Source organism: Drosophila pseudoobscura, chromosome X (genome assembly GCF_009870125.1).
Source record: "Drosophila pseudoobscura strain MV-25-SWS-2005 chromosome X, UCI_Dpse_MV25, whole genome shotgun sequence".
Classification (NCBI taxonomy): Eukaryota; Metazoa; Arthropoda; class Insecta; order Diptera; family Drosophilidae; genus Drosophila; species Drosophila pseudoobscura.
In genome coordinates, this window is record NC_046683.1 from 24,248,593 (window position 1) to 24,263,961 (window position 15,369).

The 15,369-nt window shown below is 43.6% G+C and overlaps 1 pseudogene; it reads left to right on the forward strand.

The window, feature by feature from the left end:
- The first annotated feature begins 2,932 nt into the window (after nt 1–2,932).
- Nucleotides 2,933–15,363, forward strand: LOC117185095 (39S ribosomal protein L3, mitochondrial-like; annotated as a pseudogene).
- Nucleotides 15,364–15,369: the final 6 nt, after the last annotated feature.

The following is a 15,369-nucleotide window of genomic DNA, read 5'->3' on the forward strand; positions in this document are numbered from 1 at the left end:
GAACCACTACTCGCGCAGCTATGCGCACGGTGGCAACAGTTTGTAGCCGAAGTTCATTTACTGGAAAGCTGTCGCATACCCCGCTACCTATCCTCGCCACTTCAAGCAACGGAGCTGCATGGATTCGCCGATGCGTCATCTCATGCATACGCCGCTGTCATCTACAGTCGCGTGAGAGTCAATAATGACTACGCTGTAACACTGATCGCCGCAAAAACCCGGGTGGCACCCATCAAACCTATCTCCATCCCACGGCTCGATACTTCGTGTTGGTCAGACTCCGAAATTGTACTACATTGGCTCTCATCACCCCCACGGACTTGGAACACTTATATTTGTAATCGCACGGCTGAGATTCTAGAAGCTTGCCCACGTAGCTGCTGGCAACACATTCGCACTGAGGACAATCCCGCGGACTGTGCATCACGCGGACTTCTACCAAAGGATCTGGTGGAACATCAACTGTGGTGGAATGGACCACCGTGGCTTTCCCAATCACATCGCAATTGGCCACCTGCTAAGGCCAAGTTCGCAATGTCGACTGAGGACGCTGAGCGGATGGAAGTAAAGGGCAAGCCCCAAGTTAATCTACACATTTCCAATGAAGGAAATGATCTTAACTGTATGATCAACAAAGCGTCCTCCTGGTCACATCTCTTGCGGACACTTAGCTATTGCTTTCGGTTCGTACATCGTCTTCGTTGCAAGGACCGCCTGTCATCATTTTTATCGTCATGGGAGCTTCAATATGCCCGCTCTAGGGTAATCAAACATGTGCAGATGGAGTTCTTCCAAGTGGAGTACAGACAGCTGAGCACTGGACAAGCCCTTTCTCAAAAATCCAAGTTGAGTCACTACACTCCATTTGTTGACGACCAAGGAATTCTGCGCGTGGGAGGACGCATTGGAAACTCGATGACAACCTATGACGCAAAACATCCCATACTTCTTCCAAAGGAATCACCAGTCGCTGTTTTAATAGCTAGACACCAGCACGTCACATCGTTACACGCTGGAGTCTAATTTATGTTTCACACATTGAGACAGAAGTATTGGATCCTGGGAGCCCGTAACATAGTCCGCAAAATTGTATTCAACTGCAAGATATGCTTCCTCCAGCGCAAAGGAACGAGTACACAGCTCATGGCTGATCTTCCCGCCGTTCGCGTTCAGCCCACCCGCTGCTTTCTACATTCTGGATTGGATTACGCTGGACCAGCTACCATCAAGACATCAGCAGGTCGGACACCGAAGTTTGGCAAAGCTTGGTTTGCCATCTTTGTTTGTCTGTCCACCAAAGCAATTCATATCGAGCTCGTCAGTGATTTGACGACTCCTGCATTTATCGCCGCTTTCAAACGTTTTTGGTCTCGACGTGGCCCTATATCCGACTTGTACTCGGACAATGGCACAACATTCCATGGAGCCAGAAAGGAGCTAACGGAGAGGCAACGGATAGCTGTATCTCAAAGTCAAGACGAGGAAATTGCTAATTTTCTGACGAGTCAGGACATCAACTGGCACTTCATTCCGCCATCTGCCCCGCACTTTGGAGGTCTTTGGGAAACAGGCGTACGATCTATCAAACTCCACCTTCGCCGAGTAATTGGTAGCAGTGCGTTAACCTTCGAGGAATATTCAACAATTTTAACTCAGATTGAAGGGTTACTCAACTCTCGCCCACTGTGTGCGCCTAGCGATCACAGCTTGGATCCCCTTACCCCCGCTCATTTTCTTACAGGTCAACCTCACATGTCGGTGCCGGAGCCGTCCTTGTTAGACGTCAACATTAACAGACTGCAGCGTTGGAGACAACTGCAAGCCAAGGTTCAAGGATTCTGGAAACGTTGGAATCTGGAATACCTTACTTCCTTGCAACCTCGCACGAAATGGCAGCAGGAGTCCAACGACATAACCGTGGACACTCTTGTGGTACTGAAGGAGCCAAATCAACCGCCTAGCAAGTGGCTGCTTGGGCGAATCACCGAAGTTCATCCTGGCCAAGACGAGAGGGTTCGAGTGGTCACCGTCAAAACCGCCCGAGGAGTGTACAAGAGGCCTATTACCAAACTTGCTGTGCTTCCCTTGTTCTGAACAGTCGTTCAGGGGGGCCGGTATGGTGAGAAATGAGCCTCGTAGTTTTTACATGTATATTGCGATTGACCTATTTACACGCTCATGATTGTAGTACACCGCCTAAGTAACTATTTTTACGCGCATAGCTGTGTTGTTGTTTACTCGGGTCCAGAACATAGCTGTAATGTTCTCACACGCATGGCCAGACCCGCAGCTGCACACGCACACAGCGATGCGTTCCGTTGTTTTGCATTGAAACCGTCGCGTCGAGTCTTATCGCGTGATCTTTCAATTCCCTTTTGCTCGACTTCTTTTCGCGGAGTTGATGCAGTAGAAGCTTCGAGACGAAGCCGCCCGCACGCATAGTTTGTACCGCCGCAGAATCGAACCCCCCGCTATTCTTGTAATATAACTGTACTATAACCATCAATATTAAATAATCAATAAATAATAAATAAGTTCAAGATATAAACGATTATACAGTCCACTAATTCATAACCAACTTGAGTGAATTGAGCAAAAATTAATTTGATATTTTCTCAATGTGTCTCCCAAATAAGAGTTTTGCTCATACACCACGAAACTGTGAAACGATATTTGCGAACTGAGAGATAGCTTCGTGTCACTGTGATATCCAACTATGTATAAATAAAACCTGCTTAACATTTTAAATGCAAAATCCTTGATGAATTTTTCTGTACTATCTAACTTTTCAACATTAAAATGGAATTTTAGTTATATTTCGATTAATGAATGGTCTAATAGCTTGTAATTTGTCTGGCTTTTCGTTATAGCGTGGACCACGGCTTCCAAGGTGTAGTCAAGCGACACGGCTACAAGGGCATGCCTGCTTCACATGGCGTTACCAAGACTCATCGCCGTTCCGGTAACATTGGAGGTGGTGGCAAAAAGGGACGTGTCTGGCCTGGTACAAAGATGCCTGGTCATATGGGTAATCGTTGGCGTGTTCTTAAAGGCCTGCGAATTTGGCGCACTAACGCAAAGTCCAATGTCATGTGGGTGCAAGGTAGCCCAGTGCCTGGACCTACCGGTGGCCTCGTATATATATGTAGGGTTGGCAGCCCTGAGTATTGATCTATCACAAGGGATAGTCAAGGGTATGAGAGGAAGATATATCGATAGCTAAGTAAGAGTTCGACTGCGGGAGCGAGTAGACGTGCAGAGAAGAACGTGTTAAGAAAAAGAAACTTATTGTAACCATTTATTAAAATAAAGACAACGACGTGTGGCTTATATTTCATGGAGTTTTTGGAGCGGATTCTTACTCACTTGTAGGAAGCTCACCAAGGATCCCTACAATTTGGGGGCTCGTCCGGGATAGAACCACAAGTGAATGTGTATTCGTGTACAAGTTGCCAATACCATCAAGTTTTGCGCAAAATTGTGAAATTACGACCAACGAAGACGAAAGCAGATGCCGAGAAGCGGCAGTGAGAAATGAAAATAAAGAGGAAAGAGGATGCAAAACGACAGTATTCGTTTTCGTCAAAGTGCAGAGAGCAGAGGTAGCTAACGACGAAGAGCTACAGAGCTACAAAACGACGCAGACCCGAAAACGACGAGGAAAGAGGACGCAAAACGACACTATTCGTTTTCGTCAAAGTGCAGAGAGCAGAGGTAGCTACAGAAGAAGAGCTACAGAGCTACAAAACGACGAGGCTACAAAATAAACGCAGACCCGAAAATAAAGCGAAAAAAGGACGCAAAGAAGACAAAGAAGAAGATGCGTGTTTGTCTGCGTGTATTGGAAAAGACGATTCTCACACCTGATAGACATCATACGCAAGTATTGAATATACGGAACAGATTTAAGGTGTTACAAATTTTAGGAAGCGGATTCAACGTAAACTATATTTTAGCTAATAGTGTAATATGCAACGCGAAGAAATTTTAGTCCTAACCGTAGCAGAGTTAAGAGAAAAATTGAAAGAGCTACATCTGCAGCATTCAGGTGTTAAATCAGTTTTACGGGAGAGACTATATTCGTTTTTTAGACTAGATCAAGACGAAAACAAAGAATCTATATACGAAGAAACGATATAACAATATAACAATAAACAATATAACTGGGGACGAACAGACAGAAGACGCGCCAATTTTAAATTCGGTAAGCGAAGCAGCAGTTGGTAGTTCAGTAAACATGGCGTTCACATTAAGAGACATCGAATATTCCCTTTCAGCATTTACGGGCAATGGTTCTACGGATGTTGATGACTGGCTACGTGACTTTGAACTTAATGCCTTAACAATGAATTGGAATGATTTGCAAAAGTTTATTTATGGCAGGACATTAGTGAAAGGTGCAGCGAAATTATTTTTGAGCAGTCAATCTGGCATTAATGATTGGAATTCTCTGAAGGAAGCACTAAAAAGTGAATTTAGTGAGAAGTTAACGGCAAAGAAAGTTCATAAGCTATTTGAAAATAAAAAGAAGACCCATAAGGAGACTTTAATTGAATATTTTTATAGCATGTGTACCTTGGCAAGTCAATCCCAGCTAGATGAAGAAAGTATTATTGAATATATTATTGAGGACTTTACAGACTCCAAGCAAAACAAAAGCTGTCTGTACCAAGCAAACAATTTTAAAGAATTTCGTGAGCAAATTAAGATTTATGAAAAGATCAGTGCGAATCAAGGAAGTACGCTAAGGGCAAAACCAAAGTTGGAGAATAGTTCGGTAAAAATCAAGGATGAAAGGCGTTGCTTCAAATGTGGAGGTAGTAATCATATTGCAAGGAAAGTGCCGTCAAATGTTTTAATTGCAATCAACTAGGTCACAAGGCAAATCAATGCGAGGCAAAAGGTTCACGAATGGTAACAGAGAAGTAAATTTAAAATGTCCAGCAACTTTCTTAGATCAGTTTTAATCGGGCTTTTAAGAATGTCGAAATTGGTAATGAAGAAATCACTGCATTGTTTGATTCTGGCAGCGATATTTGTACCATGAGCGAGAAAGTCTACAGAAAGTTTTTCCCAGTTACGTTGAAAAACAATATAAAAGAATTGATAGGAATAGGAGGCAAGAAAATCTATACGTTGGGTTAATTTAACGTTGTTACTAAGTTGTTACTAAGTTACTAAGTTGACGTTCCTTTGGAAATGTGTTTTCATGTAGTCCGTGACGATGATACCCTGTACGAAGGTGTAATTGGAAGTGATGTTCTTGATTTTGATAGTGCAAGCATAGGGAACAAAGGAGTTTTCTTTCATTCAATAAATGACATCCGTCAAGGGGAGGTTGAAGTTCCACCCGAAAAGGAGTATGTTAGCAGTAGTTTCACTAAAGGAAGCCGAAATCTAGAGTTCATTCAACATAGTGATACTCAAGTGAGCAGGCCTCCGGATTCAGGGAGCGCAATTGATGAATTGGAAAAGACGTTCTTATGCTCGGATTATAATTCCCTCTACCATATCATATCCACCACTAATTCTCTTCCTCTTATTAAATTACTAATCCTTACACATCTTTCTAGTAATTAGTAATTAGTAATTGTAGTGGTATTTTTATTTTTATTTTGAATGCATGCCCAGTTCTATTAGAAACTTTAGTGCTAATCTTCTCTAATATCTTTCCTGCATGCTCGCGTAACAGCCTTCTGCTTGTGTCACACGGGCCACTTGACGGTGCAGTAATTGCATCGCCTCTTGAAATATGTAGTCATTGCATGTCAACGTCCACTAAACAAGAATATTTTAAAACTTCGCCCCGCCCACTTCCGCCCCCACAAAGGGCGAAAATCTGTGGCATCCACAATTTCAAAGATACAAGAAAACAGAAGAAGCCGAATCGTAGAGGATGAATATATCTTTTAAAGTGCAAAATCTGAACCAGATCTTTTAAATATTATAGACAGAATCAAGAAAACGTCATTCTCTCTCACTCTGTCTCTCTCTAACACACAGGTTTCATGGTCGACTTTGCCTATTGCAAAATGTGAATTCAAGGATCTCAGTATCTATAATCCACACTCCTGTGATATCGGACCTTGACAAGTTTGTTTCAAAATTTCGCCCCACTCCCTTACGCCCCCACAAACGACGAAAATCTGTGGGTCCACAAGATTGAACATACTAGAAAACTCATAGAGAATGACCATATCTATCAGATTGCTGAATCTGGATCAGATGGGATCATTTTTATAGCCGAAAGGAACGAATCAATTTTCAGCGCCTGACGACACGCCCAGATTATCTGTCATTCTCGCACGCACTCTTTGTCGTGTCGTTTAATATTAGCGGTGTCTGCCGGAGAAGAGCCATACTGACTAAGTATCGGGCATAAATCTTGAGTTGCGGTCGCCGCGGTCACAGCGTTCTCCCTCGTTATACCCGATACTCAAAAAAAAAATGAGTATAGGGGTATATTAGATTTGTGATGAAAATGTATCTTTGTAACGTCCTGAAGGAATCGTTTCCGACCCCATAAAGTATATATATTTTTGATCAGCATCAATGGCCATGTCGATTGAGTCCTGTCTGTCTGTCCGTCCCTATGAGCGCTTAGTGCTATAAGACCAGAGCTAGAGCAACGACATTTTGTATCCTGACTTCTGCGATATGTCACTGTTACAAGTGTATTTCAAAATTGGCGCCACTCACTTCTTCTCCGCAAAGGACGAAAATCTGTGGCATCTGCAATCATAGAGAATGACCACATGTACCAGACTGCCGAATTTTGATCAGATCGGATTATTATTATAGCCAAAAGTAACAAATCAATTTTCTGTCGCTACGCACTCTTTGTCGTGTCGTTCAATGTTAGCGCCGTCTGGCGGAGGAGAGCCGTACCGACTATGTAACTCACAACGTTCTCCCTCGTTTATTTATTGCAAAGCTTGCAACATAGAAACTTTATATGACAATAAATGGCTAATTCCACGATTACTGTTATGCTATTAAGCGTGTTGCGTGACCTTCCATCCATGGCGGAGATTATTAGTTATTGATCTTAATTATGAAGTCTAGTGTAAGTTAGGCTAGGGCAAAGCGGGAGCGCAATAAAAGCTCGCTCTCTCGCTCTTGGCGAATTCGCCCCGCTTTGCCACCGTAGGTTAGCTAGAGTAAGAGATTTGAATTGTGAAGGAAATATAGTTGTTCGCCAACATTGAAATAGATCGAGCGTATCAATTTTTCGCCCCGCCGAATAAATAATTTAAATTACAGCCACCCAAAGTTTTCGGTTAATTCATTAGAAAAACTCTTCTAATTTTTCATGGCGCCCCCGGGTGGACTGTAAAGTTAATTATAGGCAACAACAATAAGTGACAGTGACACAAGAAATTGCAGTATATGCAAACATATTCGTTGCCCGCGTCGTGGTGTGTGTGTCAATCGGCAATCAATTTGCATAATATCATCGCGTGGGTCGCGCCAAGAATAATTTTTGTGCAAGTTTCTGCTACCGCCGAGGGATGCCCTGCGATAAAGCCAGGAAAGTAGCAGTTGGATTCAAAGATCCAAAAGAGGAATCAGAGGTATTTGTGCAGAAAATTGAAGGCTGAGCAAAAGACATTCAGATCTCTCTTTGAGGTGTCTTGTGCTGAAAACATTGCACATCGCATTCAATTCTAGGCACAGACGTATGATATACATATAGTAGAGCTTGATTGCATGCATTTTATTAGTAATTGCATAAATATAACTAAACACACATAAATACATACATATCGACACATACAGACATATGTGAACCGCTATTTGGACGCAACAGTTATATGTACATACATCTATCGTTTACTGCAATCACTGTCGCCCTCCCCCCCCCCCCCCCTTTATTTTGTTCTACCTTTCTCGTCGTTAGAACCTCACAAGAAAGTTTGTTCGTTCGTTCACCCAAGCCACGGCGTATAGAAAGTTTCCACACATACATACAAGCAGCAGCACCGGTGCATTATTTCGTTTTCGCTTTCGCTTCTCCACTGCTGCTTGCGTTGTATTTGTTGGGAGAATTTTCGTTGCCGCTCTTGAGCTTAACGGTGCGCCAAGTGACGTGCTACCCTGTATCTAACGGGTATATTCTTTTCGGCTGTTACTTGCCAAGTGACGCGCTACCCTGTATCTAAGGGGTATATTGTTTTAGGCCGTCACTTGCAACTACTCTTTCCCTTGATACCTCGTGCCCCGACATTCAATTAAAATTCGTTTTCGATTATCGTTCTCGTTCAAACATTTAAAAAAAATAATAATAATAATAAATAAATAAATAGAAATAAAAGTGGTTTGTTGCGTAAAATCTTCATACACAAATATTATGGCAGAAAACAGTAAATCCACTATTGAAGATTAAAGATTCAAGATTAAGCTCAAAAGTCGAGTAAAAAGCATTCGCCGCTTAGAGGATCGATTAGATCAAGGGTCGATTCCTTTGCAATTACCGGAATTACAATGTAGATTAGATTGTTTGAATGCTTCAATTGAAAAGGCTAACCATTTGCAGGAGCAAATCGAGGACATAACAGGTGATGATGCATATGCAGCCGAGTTGGAAGAGCTGACGATTGTCACCAAGGGAAAGATAATGCTTATCGCCGCCTTTGATGCAGCAAGCGAGACGAAGCCAGTGTCTTCTTCAGCCCCAACTCATGCTAGACTTCCGAAATTGGCATTACCCAAATTTAGTGGTAAACACTCGGAATTAAAAAATTTCATTAGCCTTTTTGAGAGACTAGTCCATAGCGACAACAGCATACCGGTGATCGAAAAATTTAATCATTTGATTTCGTGCCTCTCTGATGAAGCATTAGGAACAATAAAGGCGTTCCAAGTCACCGAGGCAAATTAAGGAAAGGCCATGGCTGGCCTAAAACGAGTATATCACAACGATTATTTGATTTTCACGAATAATATTTCCACATTGTTCAATCTGCCGAGAATATCGCATTAATCTGCATCATCTCTAAGAACTCTAATCGATACTGTTTCGTCGATTTACGGATCGTTACTGTCGATCGGAGATGATACAAAAATTTCGAATGCAATGCTCATTCATCTCGTTTTAAACAGAGTCGACCCACTGACGAAACAAAAGTGGGATGAACAGCTTACTTATGAGAAGTTGCCGCTTTGGTCCGACTTTGAGAAAGTCTGCTGAAGAATCGACCAAGCCAAGGCAAGACAAAGTCATGCCAAGCAAGCAACATAATCGCAGTTCATTTGCTTGTTCTTCCACTTCCACGAACAGTAGAACTCAGCAATCTTGTAGCTACTGCAATTCAGGAGACCATGTAGTGTCAAATTGCCCTCCACTTTCGCGTCTCTCGGTGATGCAAAGGTTTGAGTTTGCTAAGTCGGCATCCCTATGCATTAATTCTATGCGAAAAGGCCACGTTGTTGTAAAATGCAAAGCCAATAAATGTCGAGTGTGCAGCCGCTCTTATCATACATTATTGCATCGATACACAGTGTCGGCTAATAGTCTCGCGTTGCCACCACCCCAAGAGAGTCCTTCTCCTCCATCAAATCAGAATCAACCTTCCACGTCACATGTTTTGCATGCGACAGCGTTGGACAGGGTAATTCTGGCTACGTCGATCGTAAACGTCCGAACTAAGAGCGGTGAACACATTCTGGCCAGAGCTCTGCTCGACTCTGGATCACAAACAAATTTCATTACCGAGGACCTCGCTAATCGCTTACAGATCCGTAGAGAGGAGTCCTGTATTAACTTGCTTGGAATTGGTGAATCTAATTCTCAAGTAAAGGATAAAATACACACAGTGGTGAAGTAGCGAATAAATGGTAGTGAGTTATCCTTTGATTTTTGGATCCTGAAATCAATATCAGGTTATCACTCTGACCAGTCAGTGAATGTGACTGACTGGCGAATCCCAGAGAACCTACCACTGGCAGACCCTTATTGCTACAAGCCACAAAGAATAGATATGTTAATTGGAGCAGAATCGTTCTTTGAATTATTAGCTGTTGGTCAAATTAAACAAGGTCCAAGGTTTCCAACTCTTCAGAAAACCCTTCTTGGTTGGGTTGTGTCGGGAAAATATGTTTCCAGGAGTTCTGCTCCTCAAATTACAAACAGTTTGAGTTGCAGTGAAGAGTTGCTAGTATCCATCGATAGGACCTTGAAAAAGTTTTGGTCACTGGAAGAAATGCCATCTACCAAGAAAATTGCCACACCTGAGCACAAGCTATGTGAAGAACACTATCGTAAGACGACTCAGGTACTATCATCAGGTCGGTTCGAAGTAAGGCTCCCGTTTAAATCAGATCCAAATTGTTTAGGCAACTCCTTTGAGGTTGCGAAACGGCGGTTTTTGTCGCTTGAAAGACGATTGCATCGTGACCCTGAGTTGAAGAAAATGTACTTGGAATTCATGGAAGAGTACCTCTCCTTAGGTCATATGTCTTCTACTGACAATACGATTCCTTCTACTCCACACTACGTAATCCCTCATCAGTGTGTTCTGAGGCCCCAAAGTACGTCTACCAAGCTCCGAGTCGTGTTCGATGCTTCGTCCAAGACGTCCTCACAGGTGGCTTTAAATGATATTCTGATGGTGGGAGTACCATTCAAGAGGAATTATAGTGGACACTGTTCCGTTTCCGTCTGCACAGGTTTGCCCTGACTGCTGATGTTAAAAAGATGTATCGCCAAGTGATGGTGAACAAACCGGATCGGCAGTTTCAGCTCTGAACTAAGTTTCTGAATCCTTGAGATTATACAAGCTCAACACTGTAACCTATGGGACTGGACCAGCCCCATTCTTAGCTATCCGGTGTTTGAAAAGGTTGAGTGAGTCTGCGAAGCTCTCATTCCCTAGAGCTGCTAACGTTATTGGGTCCGACTTTTACGTCGATGACTTGTTGACTGGTGCTGCATGCGTAGAGGAGCTAAGGGCAATTAAGTCCGAAGTGTCTCAGGTTCTTCAGACCGCAGGGTTTGAGTTGACTAAGTGGTTTTCAGTGTTAGGAATCTCATGGTTACCTACTGACGATGCCTTTAAGTTCAAAATTGACAATTCAGTTAGGGGTCTCCGAGCGACAAAACGGAACATACTATCGGTGACATCAAAGTTGCTTGACCCCATTGGTTTATTAAGTCCTATCGTTATAAAAGGCAAGATCCTATTGCAGGAGCTTTGGCTTAACAAACTAGATTGGGATGAGTCGATCCCGCTGCATTTGGAAACAGCGTGGAATAAGTTGAAAACTACACTATCTCAATTGGAAGACATATCCATATCTCGGTTTGTGTATTCCGATCCGATGTCACCGGTTCAAATACATGCCTTTGCTGACGCCTCCATGAGAGCGTATGGAGCGTGCGTCTATATACGTAGCAGAACTGCAGAAGGTTTAAAAATATCATTGTTGACTTCGAAATCCAAAGTAGCGCCGCTCAAGACCAAAACGCTCCCAAGGCTTGTGTTATGTGCCGCTCACCTTCTCGCAGATCTCTGTCACAGAATCAAGCCCCTATTAAATGTGCCCATTGAACGAGTCGTTTATTGGTCGGATTCAGAGGTAACTCTTCATTGGTTCCGGTCTCATCCATCGTCGTTGTCGACTTTCGTTTCAAATAGAGTGGCTGAGATTCAAGAGTGGTCAGATGATGCTACGTGGTGGCATGTACCCACGAAACAGAACCCAGCAGATATTGTCTCAAGAGGTAGTGACGTCGACGAAATCGTTCAGTCAATTTTGTTCGAAGGACCATAATTTCTGAAAGAGGAAGAAGAAAACTGGCCCAAGAACGCTCATTTCGAACACTCCGATGATATTCAGCTGGAAAAGAGGAAGACTGCGGTCGGGCTGACCGCTGCTGTGCGAAGTTCGGAGCTGTTAGATGTCATCGAGGGATTCTCGTCACACCTCAAACTGCTTAGAGTGTTCGTATATGTGTTCCGCTTTATAAGAAAATGTGAAGACCCAAGCCTAAATTTCGAAAAAACTATCTCACCGACCGAATACAATGAAGCCTTTTATAAAATTGTCGAAATCGTCCAGCATCACGAGTATCAAGGAGAAATCGAAAAGGTTAGGAAAGGATCTACAATTGGTCCTAGTATTCAGCGGTTGAACCCTTTCATCCATGAAGACACAGGGACTTGGTGCAACTTTTCGTTGTTGTGAGTGGGGGGGCGACTAGCCAAAGCTCCTATATCATACGATGCCAAGTTTCCTCTGCTTTTGACTAAGCGCTCGCAATTCGTGCGAAGCTATATTCGTCATCTGCACCATTCGAATTTTCATGTCGGCCCACGAGCACTTGTGAGCATCCTTCGACAGAGCGTTTGGATAGTGAACACTCAGGAGGTCTGCCGTCAGACAGTTCGATCGTGTATGCGCTGTTTTAAATACAAGCCTCGATTGCTGACGCAACTCATGGGGAATTTACCCGCAGATCGACTCCGTGCTCTCCGCCCATTTTCAATTTGCGGCGTTGATTTTTGTGGACCAGTGCACACGACATTGAAAATTCGCGGAAGGATACAAGTCATACATTTTGCTTTTTGTTTGTTTTGCGTCCAACGCGGTTCACCTAGAAATAGTTTCTGATCTAACCACTGACTGTTTTTTGTTGGCTTTCCAAAGGTTCGTCGGGCGCCGAGGATATCCCCAAGTCGTTCATTGCGACAACGGGACAAATTTCGTCGGAGCGAGCCGCCATCTCAGCGCTCTGCGGATCAGGCTCAAGGAGCAGGGAGACACAATTCGCGACTTCGCGTCAAAAAACGGATGCGAATTTGCGTTAATACCGCCGCGAGCTCCTCACATGGGAGGGCTATGGGAGGTAGGTGTAAAAACTGCCAAGGGCCTACTCCTACGGGCGATAGGCAGCGCGCTCCTAACCGCCGAAGAGCTCGCCACAGTCCTCGTCGGAATCGAGGCCATAATGAACTCGAGGCCGCTGGGAGCCATCAGCCAAGATCCAAGCGATGGCGAGGCCCTAACACCCGGTCACCTGCTGACAGGCGGGTCGCTCATCGCCCCCCCAGCACTGCGGACTCCGGACCAGGAGAGTCTCAGTTGCTTGCGACGATGGCGACTTGTCTCGTGAGTCAGGCGAGCGTTTTGGCAGCGATGGTCCCGCGAATACATATGTCCTGGGGGTGCAAATTCGGGGCAAATGGCACCAGCGGCAACCGAACCCCGAGGAAGGAGACCTCGTCATCGTGGCCGAGGACAATCTGCCGCCTCAGGAGTGGCTCGTGGGGAGGGTCATCGCCACGCACGTAGGAGAGGACGGCATGGTCAGGGTCGTCGAAATAAGGACTAGCACTGGAGCGGTTTTTCGGCGGGCCATACACAAATTAGCGCCGCTCCCAATGTGTTGAAGCCGATGCATGCGTTCAACGGGGCCGGTGTTGCGTGACCTTCCATCCATGGCGGCGATTATTAGTTATTGATCTTAATTATGAAGTCTAGTATAAGTTAGGCTAGGGCAAAGCGGGAGCGCAATAAAAGCTCGCTCTCTCGCTCTTGGCGAATTCGCCCCGCTTTGCCACCGCATGTTAGCTAGAGTAAGAGATTTGAATTGTGAAGGAAATATAGTTGTTCGCCAACATTGAAATAAATCGAGCGTATCAATTTTTCGCCCCGCCGAATAAATATTTTAAATTACAGCCACCCAAAGTTTTCGGTTAATTCATTAGAAAAACTTTTCTAATTTTTTAAAGCGTTTTTAATAACTGTTGCAATTTGAAGTTAATGAAAGTCGAAAGGCTGTTTATAATTCACAATTTATTTGCATATGTAAACCAACTTATCGCGTATGTACATATGGGGATGATTGGGCGAACGATTGATGCGAGGATGTTAATCTAATAGCTGCGACGATTAGCTCAAGACTGAAAATGCAAGGGCTGACGGGACAAATGGCCGGGCCCTATGCAGCTAGCTTAGACGCGAGCGAGAGAGTATGATAGCCCGAGAGCGTTAGAGCTGCTCGGGGACGCTGTTAAGCCGAGTCCGAGAGATTGCGACATAAGGAGACGAAAGAATACCGCTGCATGCGCATATGCGGTAGCAAATGATCTTTGCAGTGGGGGCATTGGAAACGACAACACCAAAATACATTTCCTTTGGGCCGCACCACTGGCAATAATTTAAAATATTTAAGCTGCTTGACCCGACAATTACCAAATATAATAAATAAGACAAATCAGAAATTCAAAAACTATGAATTAAAAGTGTTTTGATCAGAGCTCGAAAATAGCGGTCAACACTTTTTTCCTGTGTGGTCGGTCTGGTCACTGACAAAACAGAAAACCACGTACACTCGCTCTCTCACTGAGCAAAACATTTTCTGTCTTCGCTTGTGTTATATGTTTTTTGTGTCCTGTCGAGACGACAACACTAACAACACTTTACACGCATACAAGATTTGTATAGATTTGCAAAGTTTCTGATTTTTGCTAATTCCTTTAAGCGTCAATAGTCAACACATTTCAGTCAAGACACATTTGTCGTTTGTTCGCGACAAATTGCCCAGTGAAAGATAGTAGCAAAAGAGGCTACAAATCTGTCGTTGCTTGAGTGAATTGAGCAAAAACTAATTTGATCTTTTCTCAATGTGTCTCCCAAATAAGAGTTTTGCTCATACACCACGAAACTGTGAAACCATATTTGCGAACTGAGAGATAGCTTCGTGTCACTGTGATTGCCAACTATGTATAAATAAACCCTGATTAACATTTTAAATGCAAAATTCTTGATGAATTTTTCTGTACTATCTAACTTTGCAACATTAAAATGGAATTGTAGTTATATTTCGATTAATGAATGGTCTAATAGCTTTTAATTTGTCTGGCTTTTCGTTATAGCGTGGACCACGGCTTCCAAGGTGTAGTCAAGCGACACGGCTACAAGGGCATGCCTGCTTCACATGGCGTTACCAAGACTCATCGCCGTTCCGGTAACATTGGAGGTGGTGGCAAAAAGGGACGTGTCTGGCCTGGTACAAAGATGCCTGGTCATATGGGTAATCGTTGGCGTGTTCTTAACGGCCTGCGAATTTGGCGCACTAACGCAAAGTACAATGTCATGTGGGTGCAAGGTAGCTCAGTGCCTGGACCTACCGGTGGCCTCGTATATTAATACGATACGATTTTGCCCCTGCGGAAGCTGAAGCAAGCTCCGCCATTTCCGACATTTTGCGGTGAGGTGGACACTACTTTTGAGGACATTTGGTATGAACAGATGCACAAGTTCTAGGATGAAACTATTATATACAAGTGTGATTAGTTTTATTTTCTATCAATTAAAAAAGTCTTTATATCTAATAAAATGAAAGTTATACAAAATAAACTATAT